The sequence below is a fragment of the Apodemus sylvaticus genome, chromosome 16 (genome assembly GCF_947179515.1).
Source record: "Apodemus sylvaticus chromosome 16, mApoSyl1.1, whole genome shotgun sequence".
In the NCBI taxonomy this organism is placed as follows: Eukaryota; Metazoa; Chordata; class Mammalia; order Rodentia; family Muridae; genus Apodemus; species Apodemus sylvaticus.
The window spans coordinates 1029151-1045884 of NC_067487.1; positions in this window are offsets into that span (position 1 = coordinate 1029151).

Consider the following 16734-nt stretch of genomic DNA (forward strand, 5'->3'; position numbering starts at 1 on the left):
TGCTATACACACACACACACACACACACACACACACACACACACACACATGCACATGTGTAAGTCAATAAGTAAAAAAATCCGGGAAAAATTTCATCTGGACTACAGAAATACAATATTCAGAATCCTGCAGTTACACAGTTACTAGTTTTATAAGCTGCTGGTTATGAAAAAGGTACCCATCCTCAATGACCTTCCATCCTGCTAACATCTAAATAGCGACTTAACACAGAGACGCTTTTCTTATTATTATTTCCTAAACAGCAAAATATAACAACTATTTACATAATAGTCACATTTGTATGAATTATTATAAGTAATTTAAGGATGAATTTAAATATATTGGGAAGAAATATGTAGGTTATATGTAAATATTATACCATTTTATATAAGAGACTTGAGTGTTCTCAGATTTGGATTATCTGAAGAGAAGCATCTTGTAACTAATCCTCTATAGATAGAGAGGGATGGCATTGTCAAATTTGTTTTAGGAGTATGGTTCTGGTTACAATTTGAAGGATATATTAGAAGCAGACAGAGAATGGAGGGATATCATCAATTAGGAGGATATTGAAGTAATATAGGACGGAAGTGATAAAGGCCTGTACTGCCGGTTATGAGAGTTGTCAAGATTTATCATCAAATAGTCTTGTACCATGGGTAGAGGACAGAATTGCAGCAAGAGCATATCACTGTGCCTGTATCTTATTGCTTTAGACCATAAAATGGCCACATGTATAGACTTAATTTACCTATTTCATACAGTTCTTAGGATGATCAAGTGAGATGAAATATGGGGAAAATATTTTGTGAGTTGGAATTCTTTCAAGTTTGCCATTGCTATTGGGATTATCAAAGTTCTGTAATAAAATACAACTCTGGAATAGAAAAAAAAAGAAAAAAAAAGAAATACACCCAACACCAAAGCACATAGAGTTACAACGTGTTGTTTAGGACAAACAAGATAATTTTGCACAATGAGTGATTTCTTCCTGTTGGGATTAAGTATTTCTAAAACATTCGTGGTTGCCTTTACTCTGCAGCACTCTATTTCCTTAAAATGTGCTATTTGCACGTATTCTTCTGCGAGAAAATTGTACAGTCCATTCTCTGTGGAAGATACAGGCTTAGACATACACGCACCACTGAAGCACATAGAGTTACAGCGTGTTGTTTAGTAAAAACAAGATAATTTCTCAAAATGAGCGATTTCTTCTTGTCCAGATTACGTACTTATAAAACATTCGTCCTTGTCGTTACTCTTCAACCCTGTATTCCTTTAATGTGTGGTATTCACACATATTCTTCTGAGAGAAAACTGTACAGTGCATTCTTGTGGAAAATACATGCTTAGACATACTCGCAATACCAAAGCACATAGAGTTACAACGTGTTGTTTAGGAAAAACTAGATATTTGGCACAATGAAGGAATTCCTATCCTCGCGATTAAGGATTTCTAATACATTCGTTGGTGACTTTACTCTACAACCCTGTATTTCCTTACAATGTGTTATTTGCACATATTCTTCCAAGGGAAAACTGTACAGTGCATTCTCTGTGGAAGATACACACTTAGACATACATGCAACATCAAAGCACATACAATTACACCGTGTTGTTTAGGAAAAACAAGATAGTATCTCACAATGAGGGATTTCTTCTTGTCCAGCTTAAATATTTCTAATATATTCGTGTTTGACTTTACTCTGCAACACTGTATTTCCTTAAAATGTCGTATTCGCACATATTCTTCTGAGAGAAAACAGTAGAGTGCATTCTCTGTGCAAGATACACGTTTAGACATAAACCAAACACCACAGCACATAGCGTTACAACGTGTTGTTTAGGGAAAACAAGATAATTTCACAAAATGAGGGATTTCTTCTCGTCCAGAATAAATATTTCTAAAACATTCGTTGTTGTCTTTACTCTGCAACCCTGTATTTCCTTACAATATGGTATTCGCACATATTCTTCCAAGAGAAAACTGTACAGTGCATTCTCTGAGGAAGATACATGCTTAGACATACACGCAACATCAAAGCACATACAGTTAAACTGTGTTGTTTAGGAAAAACAAGATAATTTCGCACAATGAGGGATTTCTTTTTGTCCAGATTAATTATTTCTAATATATTCGTATTTGTCTTTACTCTGCAACATGGTATTTCCTTAAAATGTGGTATTCGGACATATTCTTCTGAGAGAAAACTGTACAGTGCATTGTCTTTGGAAGATATACGCTTAGATATACACACAACACCAAAGCAAATAGAGTTACATCGTGTTCTTTAGGAAAAGCAAGATAATTTCGCAAAATGAGGGATTTCTTCTTGTCCAGATTAAGCATTTCTAAAATACTCATGATGTCTTTACTCTGCAACACTGCATTTCCTTAAAATGTGGTCTTCGCACATATTCTTCAGAGAAAAAATTGTACAGTACATTCTCTGTGGAAGATACACGCTTAGAAATACACGCACCACCAAAGCACATAGATTTACCACGTGTTGTTAAGGAAAAACACGATAATTTCGCACACTGCGGGATTTCATTCAGTCACAATTAAGTATTTCTAATACATTCGTGTTTGTCTGTACTCTGCAACACTGTTTTTCCTTAAAATGTGGTATTCGCACATATTCTTCAGAGAGAAAATTGTACAGTGCATTCTCTGTGGGAGATACAAGCTTAAACATACACGCACCACCGAAGCACATAGAGTTACAACGTGTTGTTTAGGAAAAACAAGAAAATTTCCCAAAATGAGAAATTTCTTCTCATCGAGATTACGTATTTCTAAAACAATCCTGGTTGTCTTTACTCTGCCACCCTGTACTTCCTTCAAATGTGGTATTCACACTTATACTTTTGAGAGAAAATAGTACAGTGCATTCTCTGTGGAAGATATAAGCTTAGAGATACACGCAACACCAAAGCACTTACAGTTACACCATGTTGTTTTGGAAAATCAAGATAATTTCACACAATAAGGGATTTCTTCTTGTCAAGATTAAGTATTTCTAATACATCCGTGTTTGTCTTTATTCTGCAACCCTGTATTTCCTTAAAAGGTGGTATGCGCACATATTCTTCCGAGAGAAAACTATACAGTGCATTCTCTGTGGAAGATACACGCTTAGACATACACGCACCACCAAAGCACATATAGTTACATGTTGTTTAGGAAAAACAAGAGAATTTCGCACAATGCACGATTTCTTTTCGTCCGGTTCCATATTTCTAATACATTCGTGGTGGTCTTTACTCTGAAACACTGTATTTCCTTAAAATGGGGTATTCACACATATTCTTCCCAGAGAAAATTGTACAGTGATTTCTCTGTGGAAGATACACACTTAGACAAACACGCAACAACAAAGCACATAGAGTTACAACGTGTTGTTTAGCAAAAACCAGATACACATTTAGACATACATGCAACAGCAAAGCACATAGAGTTCCAATGTGTTGTTTAGGAAAAACAAGATAATTTCACACAATGCGGGATTACTTCTTGTCCAGATTAAGTATTTCTAATACATTCGTGGTTGTCTTTACTCTGCAACACCGTATTTCCTTAAAATGTGGTATTCGCACATATACTTTCAAGAGAAAACTCTACAGTGTATTCTCTGGAGAAGATACATGCTTAGACATACACACAACACGAGAACAGATAGAGTTACAATGTGTGGTTTAAGAAAAACAAGGCAATTTCACAAAATGAGGGATTTCTTCTCATTCAGATTAAGTATTTCTAAAATATTCGTGGTTGTCTTTACTCTGCTACCCTGTATTTCTTTAAAATGTGGTATTCACACATATTCTTCAGAGAGAAAATTGCACAGTGCATTCCTGTGGAAGATACAAGCTTAGACATACACGCATCACCAAAGCACATAGAGTTGCAACGTGTTGTTTAGGAAAAACTAGATAATTTCGCACAATGCGGGATTTCTTCTTGTCCAGATTAAGTATTTCTAATACATTCGTGGTTGTCTTTAATCTGCAACACTGTATTTCCTTTAAATGTTGTATTCTCACATATACTTTTGAGAGAAAACTGTACAGTGCAGTGCATTCTCTGTGGAAGATAGACTGTTAGACATACACGCAACACCAAGCACATATAGTTACGTGTTGTTTAGGAAAAACAAGAAAATTTCGCACCATGCAGGCTTTCTTTTCGTCCAGTTAGGTATTTCTAATACATTCGTGGTTGTCTTTACTCTGCAACACTGTATTTCCTTAAAAGGTGGTATTCACACATATTCTTCAGAGAGAAAATTGTACAGTGCATTCTCTGGGAAAGATACACGCTTAATCATACACGCACCACCACAGAAGAACATTGAGTTACAACATATTGTTTAGGAAAAACAAGATAATTTCGCAAAATGAGGGATTTCTTCTCATCCAGATTAGTATTTCGAAAACATTCGTGGTTGCCTTTACTCTGCAATTCTTTATTTCCTTAAAATGTGATATTCACACATAGTCTCCCGAGAGAAAACTGTACAGTGCATATTCTGTGGAAGATATAGGCTTACACATACACGCAACACTAAAACACATAGAGTTACAACGTGTTGTTTAGGAAAAACAAGATAATTACACAAATTGAAGCATTTCTTCTAGTCCCGATTAAGTATTTCTAAATCATTCATGGTTGTCTTTACTCTGCATCACTGTATTTCCTTAAAAGTTGGTATTCACACATATTCTTCAGAGAGAAAATTGTACAGTGCATTCTCTGTGGAAGATACATGCTTAGACATACACGCAAGACCAAAGCATATAAAGTTACAACATGTTGTTTAGGAAAAACAAGATAATTTCGCACAATGAGGGATTTCTTCTTGTTCAGATTAAGTATTTCTAAAACATTCATGGTTGTCTTTACTCTGCCACCCTGTACTTCCTTCAAATGTGGTATTCGCACATATACTTTCGAGGGAAAACAGTACAGTGCATTCTCTGTGGAAGATATAAGCTTAGACATACACGCAACACCAAAGCACTTACACCATGTTGTTTTGGAAAAACAAGATAATTTCGCGCAATGAGGGATTTCTTCTTGTCAAGATTAACTATTTCTAATACATCCTTGTTTGTCTTTATTCTGCAACCCTGTATTTCCTTAAAAGTTGGTATGCACACATATTCTTCTGAGAGAAAACTATACAGTGCATTCTCTGTGGAAGATACACGCTTAGACATACACGCAACACCAAAGCACATATAGTTACGTGTTGTTTAGGAAAAACAAGGGAATTTCTCACAATGCACGATTTCTTTTCGTCCAGTTAGGTATTTCTAATACATTCGTGGTTGTCTTTACACTGAAACACTGTATTTCCTTAAGATGGGGTATTCGCACATATTCTTCCCAGAGAAAATTGTACGGTGATTTCTCTGTGGAAGGTATACACTTAGACAAACACGCAACAACAAAGCACATAGAGTTTCAACGTGTTGTTTAGCAAAAACCAGATACACATTTAGACATACATGCAACAGCAAAGCACATAGAGTTCCAATGTGTTGTTTAGGAAAAACAAGATAATTTCACACAATGCGGGATTACTTCTTGTCCAGATTAAGTATTTCTAATACATTCGTGGTTGTCTTTATTCTGCAACACTGTATTTCCTTAAAATGTGGTATTCGCACATATACTTTCAAGAGAAAACTCTACAGTGTATTCTCTGGGGAAGATACATGCTTAGACATACACACAACACGAGAACAGATAGAGTTACATTGTGTGGTTTAAGGAAAACAAGGCAATTTCGCAAAATGAGGGATTTCTTCTTGTCCAGATTAAGTATTTCTAAAATATTCGAGGTTGTCTTTACTCTGCTACCCTGTATTTCTTTAAAATGTGGTATTCGCACATATTCTTCAGAGAGAAAATTGCACAGTGCATTCCTGTGGAAGATACAAGCTTAGACATACAGGCAGCACCAAAGCACATAGATTTACAATGAGTTGTTTAGGAAAAACAAGATAAATTCGCACAATGCAGGATTTTTTCTCTTCCAGATTAAGTATTTCTAACACATCCGTGGTTGTCTTTAATATGCAACACTGTATTTCCTTAAAATGTGGTATTCACACATATACTTTCAAAAGAAAACTCTCCAGTGTATCCTCTGGAGAAGATACATGCTTAGACATACACGCAACATGAAAACACATAGAGTTACAATGTGTTGTTTAAGAAAAACAAGGTAATTTCGCAAAATGAGGGATTTCTTCTTGTCCAGATTAAGTATTTCTAAAATATTCGTGGTTGTCTTTACTCTGCTACCCTGTATTACTATAAAATGTGGTATTTGCACATATTGTTCAGAGAGAAAATTGCACAGTGAATTCCAGTGGAAGATGCAATCTTAGCCATACAGGCAGCACCAAAGCACATAGATTTACAACGAGTTGTTTAGGAAAAACAAGATAAATTCGCACAATGCAGGATTTCTTCTCTTCCAGATTAAGTATTTCTAACACATTCGTGGTTGTCTTTAATCTGCAATACTGTATTTCCTTAAAATGTGGTATTTGCACATATACATTCGAGAGAAAACTGTACAGTTCCCTCTCTTTGGAAGAAACAAGCTTAGACATACACGCAACCCCAAAGCACATATACTCATGTGTTGTTTAGGAAAACAAGATAATTTCACACAATGCTGGATTTCTTTTCATGCAGTTAGGTATTGCTATTACATTCATGGTTGTCTTTCCTCTGCAACACTGTATTTCCGTAAAATGTGGTATTCGCACATATTCTTCCAAGAGAAAATTGTACAGTGCATTCTCTGTGGAAGATATACACTTATACATACACGCAACACCAAAGCACATAGAGTTACAACGTGCTTTTTAGGAAAAACAAGATAATTTCACTCAATGTGGGATTTCTTCTCGTCCAGATTAAGTATTTCTCATACAGTCTCGGTTGTCTTTATTCAGCAACAGTGTATTTACTTAAAATGTGGTATTCGTACATATACTTTCAAAAGAAAATTTACAGTGCATTTTCTGTGGAAGATACATGCTTAGACATACACGCAACACCAAAGCACATAAAGTAACAACATATTGTTTAGTAAAAACAAGATAATTTCTCAAAATGAGATATTTCTTCTCGTCCAGATTAAGTATTTCTAAAACATTCATGCTTGTCTTTACTCTGCAACCCTGTATTTCCTTAAAATGTGGTATTCGCACATACTCTTCAGATAGAAAACAGCACAGTGCATTCCTGAGGAAGATACAAGCTTAGACATACAGGCAGCACCAAAGCACAGAGATTTACAACTTGTTGTTTAGGAAAAACAAGATCATTTCACACAATTCAGGATTTCTTCTCACCACGATTAAGTATTTCGTATACATTCGTGGTTGTCTTTACTCTGCAACACTGTAATTCCTTAAAATATGGTATTCTTACATATACCTTCCAGAGAAAACTGTACAGTGCATTCTCTGTGGAACATACACGATTAGACATACACATAGAGTTACAACGTGTTAATTAGGAAAAACAAGATAATTCCTCAAAATGAGAAAGTTCTTCCTGTCCAGATTAAGTATTTCTAAAACATTCGTGGTTGTCCTAACTCTGCAACCATGTATTTGTTTAAAATTTGGTATTCACACATATTCTTCTGAGAGAAAATTGTACAATGAATTACTGTGGAAGATACAAGCTTAGACATACACGCTGCACCAAAGCACTTAGTTAGACATGTTGTTTAGGAAAAAGAAGATAAATTCGCACAATGAGGGATTTCTCTTCTCGCTATTAAGTATTTCTAATACATTCGTGGTTGTCTTTATTCTGCAACACTGTATTTCTGAAAATGTGCTTTATGCATATATAGTTCCAAATGAAAACTCTACAGTGCATTCTCTGTGCAAGATACAGGGTTAGCCATACACGCAACACCAAAGCACATAGAGTAACAACTTGTTGTTTAGGAAAAACAAGATCATTTCACAACATGAAGGATTTCTTCTCAACCAGATTAAGTATTTCTAAAACAGTTGTGGTTGTCTTTACTCTGCAACCCTGTATTTCCTTAAAATGTGGTATTCGCACATATTCTTCCAAGAGAAAATTGTACAGTGCAATCTCTGTGAAAGATAAACGCGTAGACATACATGGAACAGCATAGCACATAGAGTTTCAACGTGTTGTTTATGAAAAACAAGATAATTACGCACAATGCGGGAATTCTTCTCGTCCAGATTAAGTATTTATAATACATTCATGGTTGTCTTTACTCTGCAACACTGTATTTCCATAACATGTGGTATTCACATATATACTCTCGAGAGAAAACTCTACAGTGCATTCTCTGTGAATGATACACGCTTAGACATACACTCAACACCAAAACACATAGAGTTACAACGTCTTGTTTAGGAAAAACAAGATAATTTGCAAAATGAGGGATTTGTTCTCGTCCAGATTAAGTATTTTTAAAACATTCATGGTTGTCTTACTCTCCTACACTGTATTTCCTTAAAATGTGGTATTCGCACATATTCTTCCGAAAGTAAACTGTACAGTGCATTCTCTATGAAGATACATGCTTAGACATACATGCAACACCAAAGCACATATAGTTACAATCCTGTTGTTTAGGAAAAACAAGAGAATTTCGCACAATGAGGGATTTCTTCTTTTCCAGATTAAGTATTTCTAATACAATCATGGTTGTCTTTACTCTGCAACCCTGTATTTCCTTAAAATGTGGTATTCGCACATATTCTTCTGAGAGAAAACTGTACAGTGCATTCTCTGTGGAAGATACATGCTTAGACATACATGCAACACCAAAGCACCTAGAGTTACAACGTGTTGTTTAGGAAAAACAAAATAATTTTGCACAATGCGGGATTTCATCCCGTCCAGATTAAATATTTCTAATACATTTCGTGGTTGTCTTTATCCTGCAACACTGTATTTCCTTAAAATGTGGTATTCGCACATATTCTTCTGAGAGAAAATTGTACAGGGCATTCTCAGTGGAAGATACATGCTTAGACACACACGCAACACAAAAGCACATGGAGTTACAACGTGTTGCTTAGGAATACGAGATAATTTCGCAAAATGAGGGATTTCTTCTCTTCCAGTTTAAGTATTTCTAATATTTTCGTGGTTGCCTTTACTCTACCTCACTGTATTTCCTTAAAATATGGTATTCGCACATATACTTCAGAAAAAAACTGTACAGTCCAACCCATGTGTAAGATACACGTTTAGACTTACAGGCAACACTAACACACATAGAGATACATAGTGTTCTTTAGGAAAAACAAGATAATTTCGCACAATTCGGGATTACATCTCGTCGCGATTAAGTATTTCTAATACATTCGTGGTTGTCTTTACTCTGCAAGACTGTATTTTTTTTAAAATGTCGTATTTGCACATATTCTTCCAAGAGAAAACTGTACAGTGCATTCTCTGTGGAAGATATGCCCTAAGACATACACGCACACCAAAGCACATAGAGTTACAACGTGTTGATTACGAAAAACCAAATAATTTCACACAATGCTGGATATCTTCTCATCCAGATTAAGTAATTCTAATACATTCGTGGTTGTCTTTACTCTGCAACACTGTATTTCCTTAAAATGTGGTATTCGAACGTATTCTTCCAAGAGAAAATTGTACAGTGCTTACTCTGTGGAAGATACATGTTTATACATATAGCCAACACCAAAGCACATAGAGTTAGAGCGTGTTGTTGAGGAAAAACAAGATAATTTCGCACAATTCGGGCTTTCATCTCATCCAGATTATTTCCAATACATTTGTGGTTGTCTTTACTATGCAACACTGTATTTCCTTAAAATGTGGTATTCACATATATTCTTCCGAGAGAAAACTGTACAGTCCATTCTCTGTGAAAGAAAGACGCTTACCTCAAATCCAAATGGATCAAGGACCTCCACATAAAGCCAGACACTCTGAAGCTAATAGAAAAGAAACTGGGGAAGACCCTTGAGGACATCGGTACAGGGAGAAAGTTTCTGAACAGAACACCAATAGCGTATGCTCTAAGAGCAAGAATTGACAAATGGGACCTCATAAGGATACAGAGTTTCTGTAAGGCAAAGGACACCATCAAGAGGACAGATCGGCAACCAACAAATTGGGAAAAGATCTTCACCAATCCTACATCAGATAGAGGGCTAATATCCAATATATATAAAGAACTCAAGAAGTTAGACTCCAGAAAACCAAACAACCCTATTAAAAAATGGGGTACAGAGTTAAACAAAGAATTCTCACCTGAAGAACTTCGGATGGCGGAGAAGCATCTTAAAAAATGCTCAACTTCATTAGTCATTAGGGAAATGCAAATCAAAACAACCCTAAGATTTCATCTTACACCAGTCAGAATGGCTAAGATTAAAAATTCAGGAGACAGCAGGTGTTGGAGAGGGTGCGGAGAAAGAGGAACACTCCTCCACTGCTGGTGGGGTTGCAAATTGGTACAACCACTCTGGAAAGCAGTCTGGCGGTTCCTCCGAAAACTGGGCACCTCACTTCCAGAAGATCCTGCTATACCACTCCTGGGCATATACCCAGAGGATTCCCCACCATGTAATAAGGATACATGCTCTACTATGTTCATAGCAGCCCTATTTATAATTGCCAGATGCTGGAAAGAACCCAGATATCCCTCAACAGAAGAGTGGATACAAAAAATGTGGTATATCTACACAATGGAGTACTATTCAGCCATTAGAAACAATGAATTCATGAAATTCTTAGGCAAATGGATGGAGCTAGAGAACATCATACTAAGTGAGGTAACCCAGACTCAAAAGGTGAATCATGGTATGCACTCACTAATAAGTGGTTATTAACCTAGAAAACTGGAATACCCAAAACATAATCCACATATCAAATGAGATACAAGAAGAAAGCAGGAGTGGTCCCTGGTTCTGGAAAGACTCAGTGAAACAGTATTTGGCAAAACCAGAACGGGGAACTGGGAAGGGGTGGGAGGGAGGACAGGGGAAGAGAAGGGGGCTTACGGGACTTTCGGGGAGTGGGGGGGGCTAGAAAAGGGGAAATCATTTGAAATGTAAATAAATTATATCGAATAAAAAAAAAGAATGGGAAAAAAAAAAAAGAAAGACACTTACACATACACCCAACACCAAAACACATATAGTTACAACTTGAAGCTTAGAAAAAACAAGATAATTTCTTATAATGTTGGATTTCTTCTCGTTGGTATTAAGTATGTCTAATACATTCATGGTTTTCTTTATTCTGCAACACTGTATTTCCTTAAAATGTGTTATTCGCACTTATACTTCCAAAAGAAATGTGTACAGTGCATTCTCTGTGGAAGATGCATGCTTAGACATACACACAACACCAAAGCACATAGAGTTACAACGTGTTGCTTAGGATAAACAAGATAATTTCACACAATGCGGGATTTCTTTTCCTCTAGATTAAATATTTCTAATATATTCATGGTTGTCTTTACTCTGCAACACTCTATTTGCTTAAAATGTGGTATTCGTAGGTATTTTTCAGAGAGAAAATTGTACAGTGCATGCTCTTTGAAGATACACACTTAGACATATACGCAACACTAAAGCAAGTAGAGTTACCACGTGTTGTTTAGGAAAAACAAGATAATTTCACAAAATGAGGGATTTCTCCTCAGCCAGAAAAAGTATTTCTAATACAGTCGTAGTTGTCTTTACTCTGCAACATTGTATTTCCTTTAAATATGGTATTCGCACATATGCTCCCGAGAGAAAACTGTACAGTGCATTCTATCTGGAAGATATACACTTAGATATACACGCAACACTTAAAGCCCATAGAGTTAAAATGTGTTGTTTAGGAAAAACAAGATAATTTCGCAAAATGAGGGATTTCTTCTCGGCCAGATAAAGTATTTCTAATACATTTGTGGTTGTCTTTACTCTGAAACACTCTATTTCCTTTAAATATGGTATTCGAACATATACTCCAAAGAGAAAACTGGTCAGTGCATTCTCTCTGGAAGATACACACTTAGACATACATGCAACAACAGCACATAGAATTAAGATGTGTTGTTTATGAAAAACAAGATAATTTCGCACAATGCTGGATATCTTCTCGTAGAGAACACGTATTTCTCATACATTCGTGTTTGTCTTTACTCTGCAAAACTGTATTTCCTTAAAATATGGTATGCGCAAATATTCTTCCGAGAGAAAATTGTACAGTGCATTCTCTGTGGAAGATACACACATAGACATACACGCAATACCAAAGCACATAGAGTTACAACGTGTTGTTTAGGAAAAACAAGAAAAGTTCGCACAATGCTGGATTTCTTCTTGTCCAGATTAAGTATTTCTAATACATTCGTGGTTGTCTTTATTCTGCAACACTGTATTTCCTTAAAATGTGGTATTCGCACATATTCTTCAAAGAGAAAAGTGTATCGTGCATTCTCTGTGGACGATACATGGTCATACATACACCCAACAACAACGCACATAGAGTTACAACGTGTTGTTTAGGAAAAACAAGATAATTTCGCATAATGCGGAATTTCTTCTCACCCAGATTAAGTATTTCCAATACATTCGTGGTTGACTTTACTCTGCAACACTGTATTTCTTTTAAATATGGTATTCACACATATACTCCCGAGAGAAAATTGTACAGTGTATTCTCTTTGGAAGATACAGGCTTAGACAAACATGCAACACCAAAGCACATAGAGTTACAACGTGTTGTTTAGGAAAAACAAGATAATTTCGCATAATGAGGGATTTCTTCTCGTCCAGATTAAGTATTTCTAATACATTCGTGGTTGTCTTTATTCTGCAACACTGTATTTCCTTAAAATGTCGTATTTGCACATATTCTTCTGAGAGAAAAGTGTACAGCGCATTCTCTGTGGAAGATACATGCTTATACATACACCCAACTCCAAAGCACATAGAGTTACAATGTGTTGTTTAGGAAAGATATGTATGACAAGAACTTCAAGACTCTGAAGAAGGAAATTGAAGAAGACCTCAAAAAATGGGAAAACCTCCCATGCTCATGGATTGGTAGAATCAATATAGTTAAAATAGCCATTTTGCCAAAAGCAATATACAGATTCAATGCAATATCCATCAAAATCCCAACTCAATTCTTCACAGAGTTAGAAAGAGCAATTATCAAATTCATCTGGAACAACAAAAAACCCAGGATAGCTAAAACTATTCTCAGCAACAAAAGAAAATCTGGGGGAATCAGTATCCCTGACCTCACGCAATACTACAGAGCAATAGTGTTAAAAACTGCATGGTATTGGTACAGTGACAGGCAGGAAGATCAATGGAACAGGATTGAAGATCCAGAAATGAACCCACACACCTATGGCCACTTGATCCTCGACAAAGAGGCTGAAAACTTCCAATGGAAAAAAGATAGCCTTTTCAACAAATGGTGCTGGTTCAACTGGAGGTCAGCATGCAGAAGAATGCGAATTGATCCATCCTTGTCTCCTTGTACTAAGCTCAAATCCAAATGGATCAAGGACCTCCACATAAAGCCAGACACTCTGAAGCTAATAGAAAAGAAACTGGGGAAGACCCTTGAGGACATCGGTACAGGGAGAAAATTTTTGAACAGAACACCAATAGCGTATGCTCTAAGAGCAAGAATTGACAAATGGGACCTCATAAAATTACAAAGTTTCTGTAAGGAAAAGGACACCATCAAGAGGACAAATCGGCAACCAACACATTGGGAAAAGATCTTCACCAATCCTACATCAGATAGAGGACTAATATCCAATATATATAAAGAACTCGAGAAGTTAGACTCCAGAAAACCAAACAACCCTATTAAAAAATGGGGTACAGAGTTAAACAAAGAATTCTCACCTGAAGAACTCCGGATGGCGGAGAAGCATCCTAAAAAATGCTCAACTTCATTAGTCATTAGGGAAATGCAAATCAAAACAACCCTGAGATTTCATCTTATACCAGTCAGAATGGCTAAGATTAAAAATTCAGGAGACAGCAGGTGTTGGAGAGGGTGTGGAGAAAGAGGAACACTCCTCCACTGCTGGTGGGGTTGCAAATTGGTACAACCACTCTGGAAAGCAATCTGGCGGTTCCTCCGAAAACTGGGCACCTCACTTCCAGAAGATCCTGCTATACCACTCCTGGGCATATACCCAGAGGATTCCCCACCATGTAATAAGGATACATACTCTACTATGTTCATAGCAGCCCTATTTATAATTGCCAGATGCTGGAAAGAACCCAGGTATCCCTCAACAGAAGAGTGGATACAAAAAATGTGGTATATCTACACAATGGAGTACTATTCAGCCATTAGAAACAATGAATTCATGAAATTCTTAGGCAAATGGATGGAGCTAGAGAACATCATACTAAGTGAGGTAACCCAGACTCAAAAGGTGAATCATGGTATGCACTCACTAATAAGTGGATATTAACCTAGAAAACTGGAATACCCAAAACATAATCCACACATCAAATGAGATACAAGAAGAAAGGAGGAGTGGCCCCTGGTTCTGGAAAGACTCAGTGAAGCAGTATTCGACAAAACCAGAACGGGGAAGTGGGAAGGGGTGGGTGGGAGGACAGGGGAAGAGAAGGGGGCTTACGGGACTTTCGGGGAGTGGGGGGCTAGAAAAGGGGAAATCATTTGAAATGTAAATAAATTATATCAAATAAAAAAAATTAAAAAAATGTGGTATTTGCACCTATTCTTCTGAGAGTAAACTGTACAGTGCATTCTCTGTGGAAGATACATGCTTAGACATACACCCAACTCCAAAGCACATAGAGTTACAATGTGTTGTTTAGGAAAAACAAGATAATTTCACACAACACAGGATTTATTCTCATCCAAATTAAGTATTTCAAAACATTCGTAGTTGTCTTTACTCTGCAACTCTGTAACTCTGTATTTTCTTAAAATGTGGTATTCGCACATATTCGTCCAAGAGAAAATTGTACAGTGCATTCTCTGTGGAAGATACAAGCTCAGACACACAAGCAAAACTAAAGCACATAGAGTTACAACGTGTTGTTTAAAAAAAACAAGACAATTTTGCAAGATATGGGAATTCTTGTTGTGCAAATTAAGTATTTCTAATACATTCGTGGTTGTCTTTACTATGCAACACTGTATTTCCTTAATATATCGTATTCGCCAATATACTTTCGAGATAAATCTGTTCAGTGCATTCTCTGTGGAAGATACATGCTTATGCATACACGCAACACCAAAGCAAATTGAGTTACCACATGTGGTTTAGGAAAAACACGTTAATTTCGCACACTGTGGGATTTCTTCTAGTCACAATTAAGTGTTTCTAACACATTCGTGTTTGTCTATACTCTGCAACAATGTATTTCCTTAAAATGTGGTATTTGCACATATTCTTTTGAGAGAAAACTGTACATTGCATTCTCTGTGGAATATAAATGCTTAGAAATACACGCAACACCAAAGCACATATAGTTATAACTTTTTTTTAAGGAAAAACAAGATAATTTGAAATATGAGTGATTTCTTCTCATCTGGATTAAGTATTTCTAAAACATTCATGGTTGTCTTTATTCTGCAAAACTGTATTTCTATAAATGTGGTATTCGCACATATTCTTCAGACAGAAAATTGTACAGTGCAATCTCTGTGAAAGATACACGCTTAGAAATACACACAACACCAAAACACATAGAGTTACAACGTGTTGTTTAGGAAAAACAAGATAATTTCGCACAAGGCGAGATTTCTTCTCGTCCAGATTAAGTATATCTAATACATTCGTGGTTGTCTTTTCTCTGCAACCCTGTAATTCCTTAAAATGTGGTATTTGCACATATTTCTTCCAAGAAAAAACTTTACAGTGCAATGTCTGTAGAATATACACAGTTAGACATACACACAACACCAAAGCACATAGAGTTACAACGTGTTGTTTAGGAAAACAAGATAATTTCGCAAAATGAGGGTTTTCTTCTTGTCCAGATTACGTATTTCTAAAACATTTGTTGTTGTCTTTCCTCTGCAACCCTGTATTTCCTTAAAATGTGGTATTTGCACATATTATTCTGAGAGAAAACTGTACAGCGCATTCTCTGTGGAAGATACATGCTTAGACATACACGCAACACCAATGCACATACAGTTACAACGTGTTGTTTAGGAAAAACAAGATAATTTCGCGCAATGCACAATTTCTTTTGTCCACATTAAGTATTTCTAACAAATTCGTAGTTGTCTATACTCTGCAACATTGTATTTCCTTAAAATATGGTATTCGCACATATACTCCAGAGAAAAAACGTTACAGTGCATTCTCTTTGGAAGATATACGCTTAGATATACATGCAACACAAAAGCACATAGTGATACAACGTGCTGTTTATGAAAAACAAGATAATTTTGCACAATGATTGATTTCTTGTAATTGCGATTAAGTGTTTCTAAAACATTCGTGGTTGTCTTTACACTGCAACTCTGTATTTCCTTAAAATGTGGTATTCGCACATATTCGTCCAAGAGAAAATTCTACAGTGCATTCTCTGTGGAAGATAAAAGCTCAGACACACCAGCAAAACTAAAGCACATAGAGTTACAACGTGTTGTTTAGAAAAAACAAGATAATTTCGCAAGATGTGGGAATTCTTCTCATCCAGATT